Here is a 17,139-nt window from a genome sequence, read left to right on the forward strand (position 1 = left end):
GAAGGATGAAGTTGTGGTGCGTGATCTGTTTTGGTGTCACCCAGATGCAGTAAAGTTATGCAATGCATGTCATCTGGTGTTTTTTATAGACAGTACCTACAAAACAAACAGGTACAGACTCCCACTACTTGACTTTGTTGGAGTGACACCAACGGCGATGACATTCTCTGCTGGGTTTGCATATCTGGAGGCTGAGCGTGTTAATAATATTGTATGGGCTTTGGAACGATTTCGAGGCCTATTTTTAAGACACGATTGCCTCCCTCTTGTTATTGTCACTGATAGAGACCTAGCACTGATGAATGCAGTGAAAACTGTGTTTCCCGAGTCTACTAATTTGTTGTGCAGGTTTCATATCGATAAGAATGTGAAGGCGAAGTTCAAATCTTTAATCGGGGAAAAAAATGCGTGGGACTATGTAATGGATAGCTGGGGTACTTTGGTTGATTGTCCGTCCGAATACGAGTTCCATGAGTCACATAAAAAGTTTCAAGTTGCTTGTTCGCCTTGGCCGATGTTCGTTGACTATGTTAACGACACATGGATTATCCCCCACAAGGAAAAATTTATTACAGCATGGACGAATAAGGTCATGCACCTAGGCAACACAACAACAAACAGGTATTAACAACTGATTTTATTTGTAAGTAACGATTAGTATTAAATGGTATTTAATTGTTGTATATTTTCATGTTTGTTGTGTATTTTAAATGTAGGGTTGAATCAGCTCATTGGGCTCTCAAAAGAGTACTACAAAATAGCGTTGGAGACTTATGTAGTGTTTGGGATGCCATGAACAACATGATCACGCTGCAACACGTCGAAATTAAAGCATCCTTTGAAACCAGTACGCATGTGGTTGGCCATGTATATAAAAAAACCTTATACAAGAGGCTTCTTGGGATGGTTTCGAGGGATGCTTTAAATCAGATTGCTTCTGAGATTGACCGTCTACGTTATCTCGGCAACAATCTCTCTTCTTGTGGTTGTGTGATGAGAAGCACGCACGGGCTTCCTTGTGCATGTGAGCTTTCTAGGTATACTGCTGGCAGCATCCCATTGGAGTCAGTCCATCTTTTTTGGAGGAGACTTTGCTTTTCAGACCAAGGGTTATGTGAGACGGAAGTCACCATCAAGGAAGAAATAGAGGTCATATCTAAAAGGTTTGATGAACTTGATGTGGCTGGCAAAGTAACTCTGAAGAGTAAACTTCGAGAAATTGCATACCCTGATCATAACTCTATGTGCCCTCCTCCGTCAAAGGTGAACACTAAAGGTGCACCGAAGAAACCGATGAAAAGAAGTCAAACATCCACAAAGCGTGATCCGTCTTACTGGGAGTATGTTGATGCTTTTCATTCTGTTCAAAGCAGCAACTCTCCAGTGAAACGAAGTGCATCATGTTCTCAACCGCGTCAGCCAACAAGGATCATCCCGATGTAGGATCAATTTGCGTCATTCTTTCAAGGTTTCATTCGTGACGTTGTGGATGTGAAAGCGGACGGTAACTGTGGATATCGGTCCATTGTCGCTTTATGAGGTATGGGGGAAGATTCGTGGCCGTTAGTGCGTAATGAATTGCTTAAAGAACTTGGGAGGTGGTCGCATGAGTACATGAACCTCTTCGGTGGCACAGAGAGATTTGAACAATTAAAGTTGTCCCTACTTGTTGATGGCTTTTCAAAGGTATGTTTTTAGGTTAATTTTTTTTAATAACAATGTTTAAATTACTTACATGTGTATGTTTGGTTCATTCAGGTTAGTGTGGACAAGTGGATGGATATAACAGACATGGGATATGTGATTGCTTCACGGTATAACGTAATCCTTGTATTGTTGTCCCAACAACAAAGCATGACATTTTTCCCTCTTAGAAGTCAACCACCACCTGACTCTTCTGGCCACCGCATCATATGTGTCGGTGGCGTGTTTGGAAATCATTTTGTTCAGGTACATTGAATATAGTTAGTGTAACAATTATGCAATGACTTCGCTGGTTCGTTTGGCACGGTCAGCGCATGATATAATGTTTGTTCATGTACAACAGGTTTATTTGAAAGACCATTGTCCGTTGCCGCCTCCAGCGCTGTTGTGGTCAAGCAATTGTTATTCTCAGGCAAAGCAGTGGGCAATTCCACATATTAGTAGAATGCAGCAATACACAAGCTTGATGTCATTCAAAACACACTATGTAGACCTAAATGAAGACTAAACATGCATTGTTTATGTAATTGTATTCATTATGCGATATAATTTGTTGTAACCCGTTACTAACCAATTAATATTATCAAGTACTCGTTTGGTTAAGCAAGGAAATTGTTGGTCCAACAAAAATCATTTACGCGTGCAGCATACATCATTGTCATAATTGACAACACATAATGACATGCATGCGTATTACAGTTTGAGCGCGACAACACATTGGCTGACTTCAGTACACATATTGAAACTAGCAGTCGTTCGACAACACATTGGCTGACTTGACTACACATAAGCGACAACACATTGGCTGACTTGACTACACATTTACGCGTGTCTATTTTTTTGTAAACAAAGTTAAACAAAGGCTCGGTCACAACCATCTATATATATGGCAGACTAGGCTACTAAATCACACATTATCTTGCTTTCAAATAATCTCCCAACTGATACATAAACTATGACATTTCTAGGAGAAACTAGCAGTCAGACGATTGTCAACTCAAGGTTGGCTTTCATTTATCCAAATGGATCGATTATTCACAATGATACTGGGGTTTACTTCCAAACTTCAACTCCGGTGCCCATTCGAGTACCAAATAGGTGTGATTTTGCAAGCCTAAAAACCAGAATACACAATACCCTTCAGCTATCCGACAAACAATTTTTGGATGAAATTCACTACTGGAAGCCATTCACCGATACAGGTAACCAAATTCGCTTTGAGTGTATGAAATTGATAAATGATGACGATGTCAACACAATGTTAATGTGCAATGATCAATTTTCTTGTGTTGGTCCGATTGAGTTATTATGCACCGTTGGAAGAACAGCAGATGGAATAATAAACTTACTTGAACGCACTATGCCTCGTATTCATGACGCGATCCTGTATTACAACGGGAAATGGAACATGCCACCGCAGAACAAATTTGTTGGATGCGCGTTCACAGGAAAAAATCCTAAGAAATTTCAAATTCCTTCAACATGTACCATCGATGAACTGAAGAATTTAATCAAGCAAGTTGCACCTAAAGGGATTCCCCCTCTTGGAATTCACGAATCACAAACGGTAAGACGATTGTTTTTCCGCCAACCAGCTCGATTTGAGTATTTAGATACGGTTATAAAATATGAAATAAATGAGCTGATCACCAACGAAGAACTGCTGAAGGTGTTAGTACAATCTAACTACTGGAAAAAATATAGACCAATAGAAATTTTAGCTGTCTTTACTAAATATGTTGAAGACGAGGTCAGTGGGACGTCGCTAAACAATTGAATGTGATGTTTAATTTTTTGTTTTTTCGTTGATGTAACCTTTATTTGTTTACGGCGTGTTTAATTCCCATAATAAAGTTGAATGTCTTGTTTCAGTGGTCCAAAAAATTAATTGTTAAAAGGGTTGATTTCCTACTTTTTTGGATTTTGAGGCTTTGTTTTGACGTGTTAGTTGACGGAACCGGGGAACGGGACTATTTTTTTTGGGTTCTTTGACGTCCAAACATGAGAAATGGCCGCCCTCCATTGTCTCAGGGCACTGGCACACCCACGCAAAAAAATCCCAAACATGGGTACTTAAACATGGAAAAAGGGTTGATTTCCTACTTTTTTGGATTTTGAGGCTTTGTTTTGACGTGTTAGTTGACGGAACCGGGGAACGGGACTATTTTTTTTGGGTTCTTTGACGTCCAAACATGAGAAATGGCTGCCCTCCATTGTCTCAGGGCACTGGCACACCCACACAAAAAAATCCCAAACATGGGTAGTTGAACATGGAAAAAGGGTTCATTTCCTACTTTTTTGGATTTTGAGGCTTTGTTTTGACGTGTTAGTTGACAGAACCGGGGAACGGGACTATTATTTTTGGGTTCTTTGACGTCCAGACATGAGAAATGGCCGCCCTCCATTGTCTCAGGGCACTGGCACACCCACGCAAAAAAATTCCAAACATGGGTACTTGAACATGGAAAAAGGGTTCATTTCCTACTTTTTTGGATTTTGAGGCTTTGTTTTAACGTGTTAGTTGACGGAACCGGGGAACGGGACTATTTTTTTTGGGTTCTTTGATGTCCAAACATGAGAAATGGCCGCCCTCCATTGTCTCAGGGCACTGGCACACCCACGCAAAAAAATCCCAAACATGGGTACTTGAACATGGAAAAAGGGTTCATTTCCTACTTTTTTGGATTTTGAGGCTTTGTTTTGACGTGTTAGTTGACGGAACCGGGGAACGGGACTATTTTTTTTTGGGTTCTTTGACGTCCAAACATGAGAAATGACCGCCCTCCATTGTCTCAGGGCACTGGCACACCCACACAAAAAATTCCCAAACATGGGTACTTGAACATGGAAAAAAGGGTTCATTTATGTAATTCTTACAAACAAAACTCATGATTCTAAAAACTTATGTTTTTTATGTAATTCTTACAAACATGGAAAAAGGGTTCATTTATGTAATTCTTACAAACATGGGTACTTGAACATGGAAAAAGGATTCACTTATAAATTATTAATCATTTTAAAAACTTTTATTTTTTATGTAATTCTTACAAACAAAACTCATGATTCTAGGTTCCCTTTTTTTAAAAATAAATTTAAAAGAATCGTAAACTTCGCTTAAGGACCACAAACAATCGGAATAACAAACTATATTATAAAATAATAAACTGTGCAAAACACGTCAACTATATTAAACAAAAACTGTAATAATTACAAATATTCTTGTCAACTACAACACAACAAAATAAATACAATGATCAATGGTCCGTGCGGCGTCTCTGACGAGCCCTGACCGTCCCGTCAGCACTGGGTCCCCCTCTCGCGATCGTCAGACAGTCCTGCATAATGTCATATAACTCTGTGCCTGCAGTGACTATCCTAAGGTTGAGCACACGCTCCAACCTCTGTGCAATCGCCTCATATCCCTCGTAATCATCCTGTCAAAATCATTAAAAACATTTATTATGAAATTCAAAATAAACAACAACTCATAAAACAGTTAACGCGCAAATAATCTTACCACATGTGGAGGGGGGTCAAATGCCACTGGAACCTGGGGGCTGGGCAGCTATATGTAGTCCTCAGGGTCTGCAACTGGTGCATCCCTCTGCTGGTCAGCTGCCTGGGTCGGTGTCATGAAAGGGTGAGATATGCGGAAAAACCACTCAATGTAATCCGCAGATACCTGCCCAGGCACTAGACAATGCTGACCCGCAGGTAGTAAGTGATCCGCAAACTCCATCCACCTGTCATCTATCTGATCGTGTGACAATCGTGCACTAACAGGCGGCGGAGGGATGCTCTGGATGTAACCGAACTGGCGTACCACCCTCTCCGGTCGAACTGTGACGATCATAGGACCCCATCTGAGCTGACCCTGGAACGATGAAATCTCCTGAAACGCCCTAACACCCCGATGCTCCGTGTACGGCAACCAGGACACATCTGTGACGGTCAAACCATCACAACGTGCCCTGTAGGGTGCTCCTGTGATGCCCTTCATGTGCGCCTTCGACGTCAACCACCGGGAAGCACGTGGGGACGTCTCCTGGTATGTATCGTCAGTCACGCACTGGTGCACACTAGGGAAGTGCTCATAGATCCAGCACTACACAATAATTGAGGTTAACATAACATAAAAACATGTTTAAATCATAATCGAACCTAACATATTAATAAACACAAAATTTACATGAAGTAGCGTCAAGTACCCCGCAAGCTGTCGGGTGGTGGTCCTACAAGCCTCATCTAACTGGTCATACATATGAACCAGCACCGCAACCCCCCAAGCGTAACCACCACTATGAGCAAGGTCCCGGAAAGCGTCAAGGTGGACCACATGCACGTATGTTGCACTCTTATTAGCAAAAAGAGTGCAACCAACAAGGTGCAGTAGATAAGCGCGAGCAGCGACAATCCACCGCCGGGCCTGACATCTGGCCTCATATATGTCTCGAACCCACCCTAATCGTACATATGCTCCACGTGTGAGTGTTGTCTCCGCTCTGACCTCCTCCACAGACACTTCCAGCAACTCCGTAAGCAAGAATCTGGCCTCCTCCGTAGAAAGGGCGTGGAAACTGTGCAAGGCGCCAGTGATGGGCAAATGTAGGATTGACGACACATCATCCAATGTGATCGTCAGCTCTCCTACAGGAAGGTGGAAGGTGCTAGTCTCACTGTGCCACCTCTCCACAAATGCGGATATAAGTCCAGGATCGCCAGTAATAACTGAACAATCTATCAGTGGACTTAATCCTGTGGCAGCCACCAGGCCTTCAATCTCAGGCACTGCCTCCCAATCAGTGTCACCTTCCTCCCATGTGACACTAACTTCAAATCAGGACGTTCCTGATTTGAAGTACAAATTATACAATTATTAAAAAAAATTAATCATAAACAAATAAATAAACAATGACAAATAATTAACAAATTAAAATACCTGTCCACTCCACACGGCATGTGCAACATGCTCGACAAATGATGTGAGCACTGACGGGTCTCGTGGACCACCAGGGAATCCCTCTGCAGCATCATCACCATCTGACCCCTCACCACTATCAGCACCCTGTGCGTCCACACGCATCTCAGGTGCCTCTGTAGGCTGCTCAGGGACATCATCAGTCATGTCAGCGACGTCCTCAGCCATATCACGTCCCTCCGCAGTCATCTGATGAACGCGTAGCCTACGGGCTGAGGCAGTAGGCCTACGCCTCTCAGGAACATCAGCAGCATCCTCATCAGCAGGTCTATCTTTGCCTACAACTCTACCTATCGCACGATCTAAACCTCGTGTTCTGGCCATGATCTGCAAATCATGTCGAACACGTATTTTTTTCGATCAAAATATACACAATTTTCTTTATAAAAAAAACAACTTTATTTATAAACAAATAAGACTAACTTAAATCAAATTATTTTAAAACATACACAACATAATTTTTTTTTAAAAATTAAACTTCATTTATAAAAAAAACACTACTAATGTAAAAAAAATTTATTAATAAACATCCACAACTTAATTTTAAAAACAAAATTAAACAACTTCATTAAAAAAAAACACAACTAAATTATTTAGTAAACATCCACAAGTTAATTTTTTTTTTTAAAAATAAACAACTTCATTTATAAAAAAAACACAACTAATATAAAAATAATTCATTACTAAACATCCACAACTTAATTTTTAAAAAAAAATTAAACAACATCATTTATAAAAAAAACACAACTAATGTAAAAAAAATTAATTAGTAAACATCCAACTCTTAATTTTAAAAAAAAATAAGAAACTTTATTACTTAAAAAAACACAACTAAATTACTTAGTAAACATCCACAAGTTAATTTTTTTAAAAAAAATTAAACAACTTCATTTATAAAAAAAAACACAACTAATATAAAAATAATTCATTACTAAACATCCACAACTTAATTTTTTTTAAAAAATTAAACAACTAATGTAAAAAAAATTATTTAGTAAACATCCACAATTTTTTTAGAAAATAAAATACTTTATTTATAATAAAAAAACTAATTAATTTAAAAAAAAATAGTATTTTTATAAAACTTCCAAAACACACAACTTTAATTATAAAAATAGACAACTTCATTTTTAAAGAAAAAACACTAATTTAAAAAAATCAACAATAAACAAAAACAAACACAACCACTTTTATAAAAAAAAAATTTACAAATTAATATTTAATAAAAATACACAATGTAAATTATAAAAAAAACATGACATCAAAAACCCAAATCTCATTTTTCATAAAATCTATAAAACAAAATAATCAACAGAAATATAATAATTCATTTAAAAAAAAACAAAAATAATTTTTGTTTTAAAAAAAAAGAAAAAAAAACCACTTTCCGGAAGAAGTGTTCTTCCGGAATAATTCCGGAAGAAGTGTTCTTCCGGAAACTTCTTCCGGAAATCTCAAACGTTTCTGGAAGAACCCTTCTTCCGGAAAGTTTCCGGAATAAGGGTTCTTCCGGAAAACGTTTGGTTTCTTCCGGAAGAACACTTCTTCCGGAAAGTTTCCAGAAAATGTTCTTTCGGAAGTTCCGGAAGAACCCATAACGGGTCTTCCGGAAGCCTCGCCGTCAGCCCCCTTTCCCCATTTTTTCCGACACCTCCTGCTCTCGTCTTCTACCCTATGGTTCTGCTAACCTAAGGTTCTTTTAATCTAGCCTAATGCTACAACTACACAGTGCATAATAAAACCAAATGGAAGGTTAACAAAACTTATCTCGAACGGCAATGGCGTCCAGGCGAAAGAAGTAGCAGCTGGGCTCGCGGTGGCTTGCGGTGGAAGAGAATGCTCCCGGAAGAGGAAAGAAAAGAAACAAAAGCAGAAGCAGAAAGTGAATCCGGGAGAAAAGAGGAAGTGTTTTAAAATTTTTTAATGAAGGGCAAACTTGACCTTTCAATAAATTGCTGGGTGCACCAGCAATAATGCTGGGTGCATCTAGCATATCCCTAAAGAAAACAACCTATAGACTTTCTACCCACTTTCTTTCTTTGTGCATAATTGCAAATGGATTCCGAAAGACAATTTTAATAATCATACAATTTCATTCGTGCAGCCGATAAAAAATCCTAAATTTTATAATTAGGGTTCATAAAATTTGGAGAAAAACATCATCAATGAAGAATAATATAATTTCATAAAATCTTGCTCTAATACCATATGTAAAAACTTTAAAAGATTTTTTAAATTATCAATTATAGGAAATAATAAGATCTTACCTATGATTCTCATAAACAATAAATAAGGAAGACAAGATCAAAGATTTCACTTCCTTAGATTTTTACATCACATCTCTACGTTTCTGATGACTATAGGTGAGAGAGAACAATTTTTTGTCATGATCCCTTATTTCAGGTTAGTGGGTATTAACCCCTTTTATAATCACTACTCCTATCCATCATGTAAGAGTTATCTTTATAAATTTCTCTTATTTAACCCAATTACAATTTAATCCTTAATTATTAATTATTTATTTATTAATTCTTACATAAGTCGCATATCTCTTACATTATATATTAATTCGGTAAGATAATGCCATATTGAGAGTTAGCAGGAAAGTTACCTTTGATGATCACAAGCTGGAAAAAAGAGAAGATCTAGTGGTGGCTGATTCGATAGAAGTATAGCTTCTACATAATCCGCTGTAGTAATGTCATTCCTTTCACTGAATGATATTAAATGTTCTTGGTCTATTGAAAATGCGGTGAAGTTGTTGTATAGCAGGCGGAGCCACTTTACCTGAAAACTCCCCACATAACAAACTTTGTTAAAAGTAAATAAATAAATATCTTTTAAGTTAGTTAATTAGTTTGGTAGAACTTCTGTAAAAAGAAAAATAATAATTTGGTACAACTTTAAAAGTAATGGAATTGTATAGTGTCTAAGACTAAATTTATTGAAAACAATTATTTGTAATATGTATGTTTCAAATAAATGACATCCATACAATTATAGATTAAATATGATTTTAGTATATCTATAATTTGAGTGAGTTTTAATTTCGATTTATATGAAATGAGTTTGATTTTAGTCCTATAAAATATTATTTTTATTTTCACCCTTACAAAATCTATATGAAATAGGGGAAACTACTAATACTGCCCTAGTAGGTGCAGGTCCTAAAAGTATTCTTGCTCTTGTTATCACCCCAAATTGACCTAATCCTCCAAGAGTAGCATAAAATGCCTCCGAGTTCTTCTCCTTAGAGCAAGTCACAAGGTCTCCTTTCCCTGTATATAAAAGCCACATATATAGATGTATTAATGTTTATACGAGGAAAACAAACATTAGATACTAAAATATAAAAAAAATATTTACAAAGACGCAAACAAACAGCAAAAATGTTTACAATCAAAACGAGCGAAATAAACCTTTTATTTTATAGGTATAATTAGATTTTTTTAATAAGATAGGTACAATAAGACATTTAAGCATAAGACCTGATAAATTTTAATATACCATGTATCAGTTTATTTATACTTAAAATATCAATTTTTTTTATATTTTATGGGTATAATTAGATGTTTTTTTTAATAAGATAGGTACAATAAGACATTTAAGCATAAGACCTGATAAATTTTAATATACCATGTATAAGTTTATTTACACTTAAAATATCAATTTTTTAATTATAACGTATCTTGAGTAAAAAGTTAATGATTAATCTTGAAGATCGAGATTCATTTAATACATTGATTTTTTCTAACAAATATTTTTCCATATGCCCAAGTTAGAGATAGAATTCTCAACCACATGCTTAAGAGACAAAATTATTTATCAATTATGTCACATCATATTAATAAAATAAAAAATTTTAAAATAAGTATTTTTTTTAAAAAAATACTTATTTAATAAGCATATAGGATTTACTTTTAAAAATAAGTAGAAAACTATTTTTTTAAGCATAAACAATTTTAAAAAACACACTAGCTCAATATTCATTGTAAAATTGTATATATTGTATTATATGTTTGGTAATTATACAACATTGACTAGATAAAAAAAATGTAATTAGCACTTTTTAAACAAATATCATTAACTTTAACTATATATTAATTAGTTTTCTTTTTCTGTCAGAAAACTTTATTTATGATTCATATAATATTTAAACCTTCTTTTTTTACCCATTAATCTCCAATGGAAGGTTTAAATATTACAAGAATCATAAACAAAATAAAAATTTATATGAATTACAAACAAAAAAATATATATTTCTAGGGTGAAAAAGCATTAAAACTTTTTTGAAAATTAATAATATATAATAATATGTTTATTACATTCATTTAATAATACATTTACTATATATTTAGTATTAAATTAATAAATATAAATTAGTATGTTAATGTAGTGATAATTTATATTTATAAACGCTTTTTTTGCAACGAAAAAAAGATATATTATTAAAACCAGTTCAAAAGCACAAGGGGTGCCTATTTATATTTATAAAGTTATATCATAGTAAAAATTATAAATTATTATATCAATATAAATAATAAATTTATATTTTAAAAATTTATATCATAGTATAAACTATAATTTTTTTCTATTGATATAAATACTAATTATAAATAGAATAACAATTTATATTTCTGTAAAAGTATATGATCATAAATGCGTCGGATTTCATATGTAATTCTTTAAGAGCTGGTGTAGTAGGTATTTCTTTTTCTATACTAGAAGCTTTTAAGTCTCTGACTTTTTGTATGTCAACAAAAAAATGTAATAAATATACTATTATTATACTAAATATATATAGTAAACATGTCAATGAATGTAATAAATATATTATTTTGATATACATAATAATAAGTTTACTACATATAATAATGATATTTTTTTTTTCAATTTTCTCCACAATATTAATAAGAATTTGGGAGACTAAAATTTTATAATTATAAAATCTAAGAGAATTTTGGTGTAGATCCCATATTAGATCACTTTTTTGGTAGACCCCACAACGACATGTAAGATTGATGATCTCTCATTATCTCTATGATTTTTTTTTTCTTTAGTGATAATTCTCATTTTGAAATTTTAGATAATTTTTAGTAGGTTCTATATTGACCCTACTTTTAAATATTTAAAAAATTAAATATGATTTTTTAGTATAATTTTTAGTAGTGGATGCCAATTGATTAATTTTTTTGTCCTTTATTGTCATTTTTACAAATCAGTCTTTCTTTTTTTTATTTCTGGATTTTTTTTCCTCCCTCTCTTGTGCCATTCCCCTCTTCCTTCTCTCTTCTTCTTTTTCTTCCTTCTTCTCCCTCCCCTCTTTGCGATTCCAAGTATTATGGTTTGTTCTTTTTCTTCCTTTCTTGTCCTTTGATCTTTATGGTCTCTGTTTTTTTTTTTACTTCTTGTTTTTGGTTTTTCTGGTTTTATTTCTTGTTGATCATTCTCCTCTTCTGTTGGTGCTACCCGCATGATGTTGTTGATCATTTTTAGCTTTTGAGTAAAAGTTTTTTTTTGAATCATGTGCATCTTCAAGGTTCTTATACAAGAACTCATACTCTACTATGGAGATCTATACTACTCCTTTATTGGAAGATTCATGAAAGATCAGATCTTGAGCTCAAGATTCTTATTTAAGATTTAACACTAAAATTATTTTAATAGACTAAAGTTGTACATGTCGAATCCGTCAGCATGACATTATCATGTTAAATGTCACATATTTCGTGAAATATTTTAGACTAACATACTTTGTTAAATATTTGATAGATAATTAAAAGTATAACTTGAATATAAATATAAGATACTTAAGAAAATCAATTAGTACAATTAGAAACTAGATGAAAAATCATACAATTATAATTTCCAAGAAATAAAATATGCAATTAAGCCCTTCACATCGGAGATGGTTATGAAATAAATTAATTGATAAATTACCGGATAAAATTGAGTGAGTCATACCTGTAACAACATCTAATTGAAGAACATTAGAGATCTGAGGTCCGAATCGAAAGGCCATGCCACCCATCCCAGCATTAGATAGTGTGCCCCCAATCGTGGCGTACATATAATCGGTCAAAGATAAAGGTGTGAGTCCGCGTTGAAGGGCTGCATGGAACACATCAATCCACATTTGCCCTCCTCCTACATCAACATAACAAACCAATGGACTTTTTCCATCACAGGCAGACACCAAAATCCCTGACCCATTTTGAGAACTATTGAGGTTAGTCATATTCAACACCACCCCATTTCGTGTCATGGCTTGTCCATGAACAGAGTGGGCTTTCCCTCTAGGGGCTATGGTGAATGGGGGTGGGAAGAGAGTTTGAGAAATTTATCAAGGCCAAGATGTCACTAACAGAAGATGGATTGAAAACTGCCACTGGGGTTTTGTGAACTATGTGGCCATAATCTAGTGGAAGGGTTTGAGGGTTACGACTAAGCTTTATGGCTGACTAAGCTTTATGGCTAGTTCTTTGGATGCTTGGAATGCTGACCATGATCATGGTTGTGCTTGTGTGAGAACTATGCTAGATAGCAACAGCACAGCCATAGCTTGGGAAAATACTAAATTCCTCCGTGCCATTTTATTTTCATGAGAGAAGATAAGTTAATTTGGTAATTTGCAATGGCTTTGAGTTAACATGTATATATAAAGTAGAGTAAAATAGAAACTACAAATAAAAAAAAAAAGTAGAGAGTGAAACAGGAAGTACTATCAATTTTAATTATTTATTATTAGAGCATTTAAAAGTAGGTTCTAATGCGATTTTTTTAATCAGTCAAAAGGAATATATTAAATAGGGTCAAGGGATACCCAATCCATGTTAAAAACATTCAATGCCATTGTCCACTAGCCTACATTTGTATCAAAACCATCAAATAGCTATATTCACACCTACACCGTTTTTTCAACAAACTAGTTCCTTGTAACTTCAAACATACTATGTGATTTGTTAACCATTAATAAAAGGAGAAGGAGAAATCATTCATCCTACTAGACACCATTATAACTCTATAAATGGGATTTGTCCTTAAAAATCAAAACTAATTATTAGAATGCTTGGTCAACAAAATATTTACTAAATGGATATTTGTGTCACAAATGAATATAGGAGATCCCACTTTAAATAGTACCTTATACTTTTTGTTTGTCATGTAACAAGAGGTGTCACCTCAATATGCTCCATCCTGGTATTTAATATTTGTTCAATGATTAGATCTAATGATAGATTTTCACTTATTTAGATGTAAAATACTTGTAAAATTAAACGTTTACCTTTACAATAACTTATTTTGATTTCAAACAATCATACTTGTGTTATATTGATGAAGCTACTTATAATAAGTATAAATATATAATTAATTATGAAAAAGGGATATCTGTTACTAATGAAGAATGAAGTGATAGGAGTATGCATTTTTATTTCTTTGGTAACGAAAAATGAAATAATAAAGGTGTGCTTGGTTTGCATTTTCATTTTTTGTTTTTATTTCCTGTTTTCATTTTCAAAATATTAAAATTCTGAAAATATGTTTGGTTTGACTTCTTGTTTTCTGCTTTCAAGAAATAAAAACACTGAAAATACGTTTATAAAAGAAAATGTATTTTTAGATTTGCTTAAAATTACATTTCTTGCCCCCGCATTTTCATTTTACCCAAAATGAAGTTCTTGGTTTCAACTGAAAACGAGATTTTATTGTTTCTAGTTTTTGGTTCGTTTGAGAAAATATTTTCACTAAAAATGTTTTCAAAAATTCAACCAAACGCATTTCTATCACCATTTTTTATTTCCAGTGAAAATGAAAACATAAAACAGTCAAACCAAACACCCCCTAAGAGTATGTATTTTAGTATTGTTATAATATACTACAAATCATGATAGATAAAAATTGTTATATTTATATTATATATTCGTGCTATAATAAAGGAGATTCATTTAGTCATAATATTACTTTATCTAAACTATTATTATTATTATTATTATTATTATTATTATTATTATTATTATTATTATTTATTTTTTTATACGTAGGAATTGATTCAAGAAATTTATAACAACTCACATTTTACTCAACCAATTGAATTAGACTCTTGTGATAAAATATATTATTTTATTAAGGAAATATATTTTTAAAATAAAGGAAAATAAAAATTACAGATGTAACAGTGTTTCGATTATTGTTTAACCTTTTACTATATAATTGTATTTCACTATAAGCTTTGTAATTATAATGTACTCTTTAATTTTTATTTATATTTTATAATCTTAACTAAAAATTGAAATAAATATTAACAAAGTATATAGGAATAAAAACATAATATGAGTGATTTTATTTAATTTTTTAAAAGTGTTTTTTAATTAAATAAGCAATTTTTAGTTTTTTTATTTTATAATTAAAATAGATATTTTGGGTCAGATTGAGCGAAGTTAAATTGAGTGAAAATATGTCATCAAATTTAGTCATTAAACAGATATTTAGCGTCGACCGAACATAATGGAGCTTATCGAGGTGACTCCTTCTGTTATACATTACTAGAAATCGTAGTTTTTACATCGGTCGAAAATGGCATTTTACATCATTTTTGGACCGTTTTTTAATATGATGTCGTTGAAAGTTAAAAGTTTCGACATTGTTCCTCAATCGACCGTTGTAGAAATACAATATTTTCTACATCGGTGTTATCCTGACCACCGATGTATAAATTATACCTTATAAGTCGGTGTTGTATTCATCAACGATGTAAAAAATGTGTGTTTTAACATCAGTGGTGACGTAAGCACCGATGTTAAATGTTGAATAGCTTGTGTGTTTTAACATCGTTGGTGACGTAAGCACCGATGTTAAATGTTGAATAACCTGCAAACAATTAAAATTTAGGTTAATTAATAATAAAAAATTATATTATCAATATTAGTAATAATCAATAAATATTATTATATAATATTAAAGTCAGTATTTATAAATACAAGCAGTTAGCAACTCAGCATTATCATTATCATTCAACACTAGAGGAAAAGTAAAATTCTATTTTTATTTATCATGTCGTAAATTGTTTGAACTATCAGGACTAAAAGTATTGCATAGCTATCTATGTTAAATATTATTATCGACTAAGCCAATCAGAGAATTAACATAAAAAACATCTTGGACCTGGCCCAACTGATGACTGGTAGACATAATTCTCCCAGTAGCAAACTACTAAGGCCTTTTAAGTTGTATCAAGATTACTAATAGACTAACATAATCAGAAGTGACACTTGGAATGAGTCCAGACAACCATTTGCAAACTACAAACCAAAAGCCTGATTTGAACCAAAATTGAATCTAATGAACCTACTTATAGGTTTAGATGGACAAACCTCTTCATCTCCATGTTGTGGTTCTAATCGTTAGAAATTTACAGTGCGAATGTCCACTCGGGTAGGGGTTCCAATTTTCAATCGATCAATTTCAAAACCAAGTCGTTGTAAGTTTTATGTTAATCCAAGTGAAGTAGACTCGCCATCTCTTCTTGCAGTCATAGAAGTTCTACCGACCCAAATTTTACCACTCATAAAAGTCCCTGTGGTGAGAATAACACAGGGAGCATAGAATTTCATTCCAAAGAATATACAAACATTTTTCACGTTATCATTCTTCCCTAGTAAAATATTTGTGACCATAGTCTCTTGAATAGAAAGGTTTAGAGTGCTGCAAAAAATAAAGTTCCAAACAAAACATGATGGGAAGTAACAAACATGACAAATGCATATAACATGTGAAAAAAGATCATATAGGACCAAAATAGATTTGCAGAGATCAGGGACCTGGAGTTCAAATTGCTACCCTCCCCCACCAGCATTATTACTTGTTACAAACTTTTAAATTAAAAGGTTATCTCTTATATGTTAAGATATTAGGTTATTAGTCCTTTATTTGGGGGCTTGGGCTTGTACTAATATATAAATATTATTATATAATAATAAAATCAATATTTATAATTACAATATTATATATGTTACTAATAATCAAACAGTAAACTAAAGGATGTCGATACCTTCCGAAGCTTTTCAAGAGCAGGAATAGCATCATCTTGAAGTTTCATGCTAACAGCAACTTCTACAGCAGACTTGCTGATTGCAAATTTTTCCTACAGTTAACATTTAAAGGTAAAGTTAATAAGGTTTCAAATCCAGGGGAAAAAGTAAGACAAAAGATGGTTAACATGATCTTACAACTACTTTTGAAACATCTTCAAGATTGGAAGCAAGTGTTTCCCATTGAATGGTGGGGAGTGATAAACATTCTTCATCCTTATCATTTGGAATTGAATCTGATGTGATAATTTCCCTGTACAATCTGTGACTCCGACCTTTTGAAATTGTATCGTACCTATAACTAAAATAGACATGTTAGCAATGACAATTTTAAGGTTTTGAGAATCTTCAAAATTATTTACATCAGAC

The 17,139-nt window shown here is 33.5% G+C and overlaps 1 pseudogene; it reads right to left on the minus strand.

Moving 5' to 3' along the window:
* The window catches only part of LOC100802837 (cytokinin dehydrogenase 2-like), a 34,751-nt pseudogene that overhangs the window by 10,418 nt on the left and 7,194 nt on the right, over nt 1-17,139 (minus strand).

Source organism: Glycine max, chromosome 15 (assembly GCF_000004515.6).
Source record: "Glycine max cultivar Williams 82 chromosome 15, Glycine_max_v4.0, whole genome shotgun sequence".
Taxonomy (NCBI): Eukaryota; Viridiplantae; Streptophyta; class Magnoliopsida; order Fabales; family Fabaceae; genus Glycine; species Glycine max.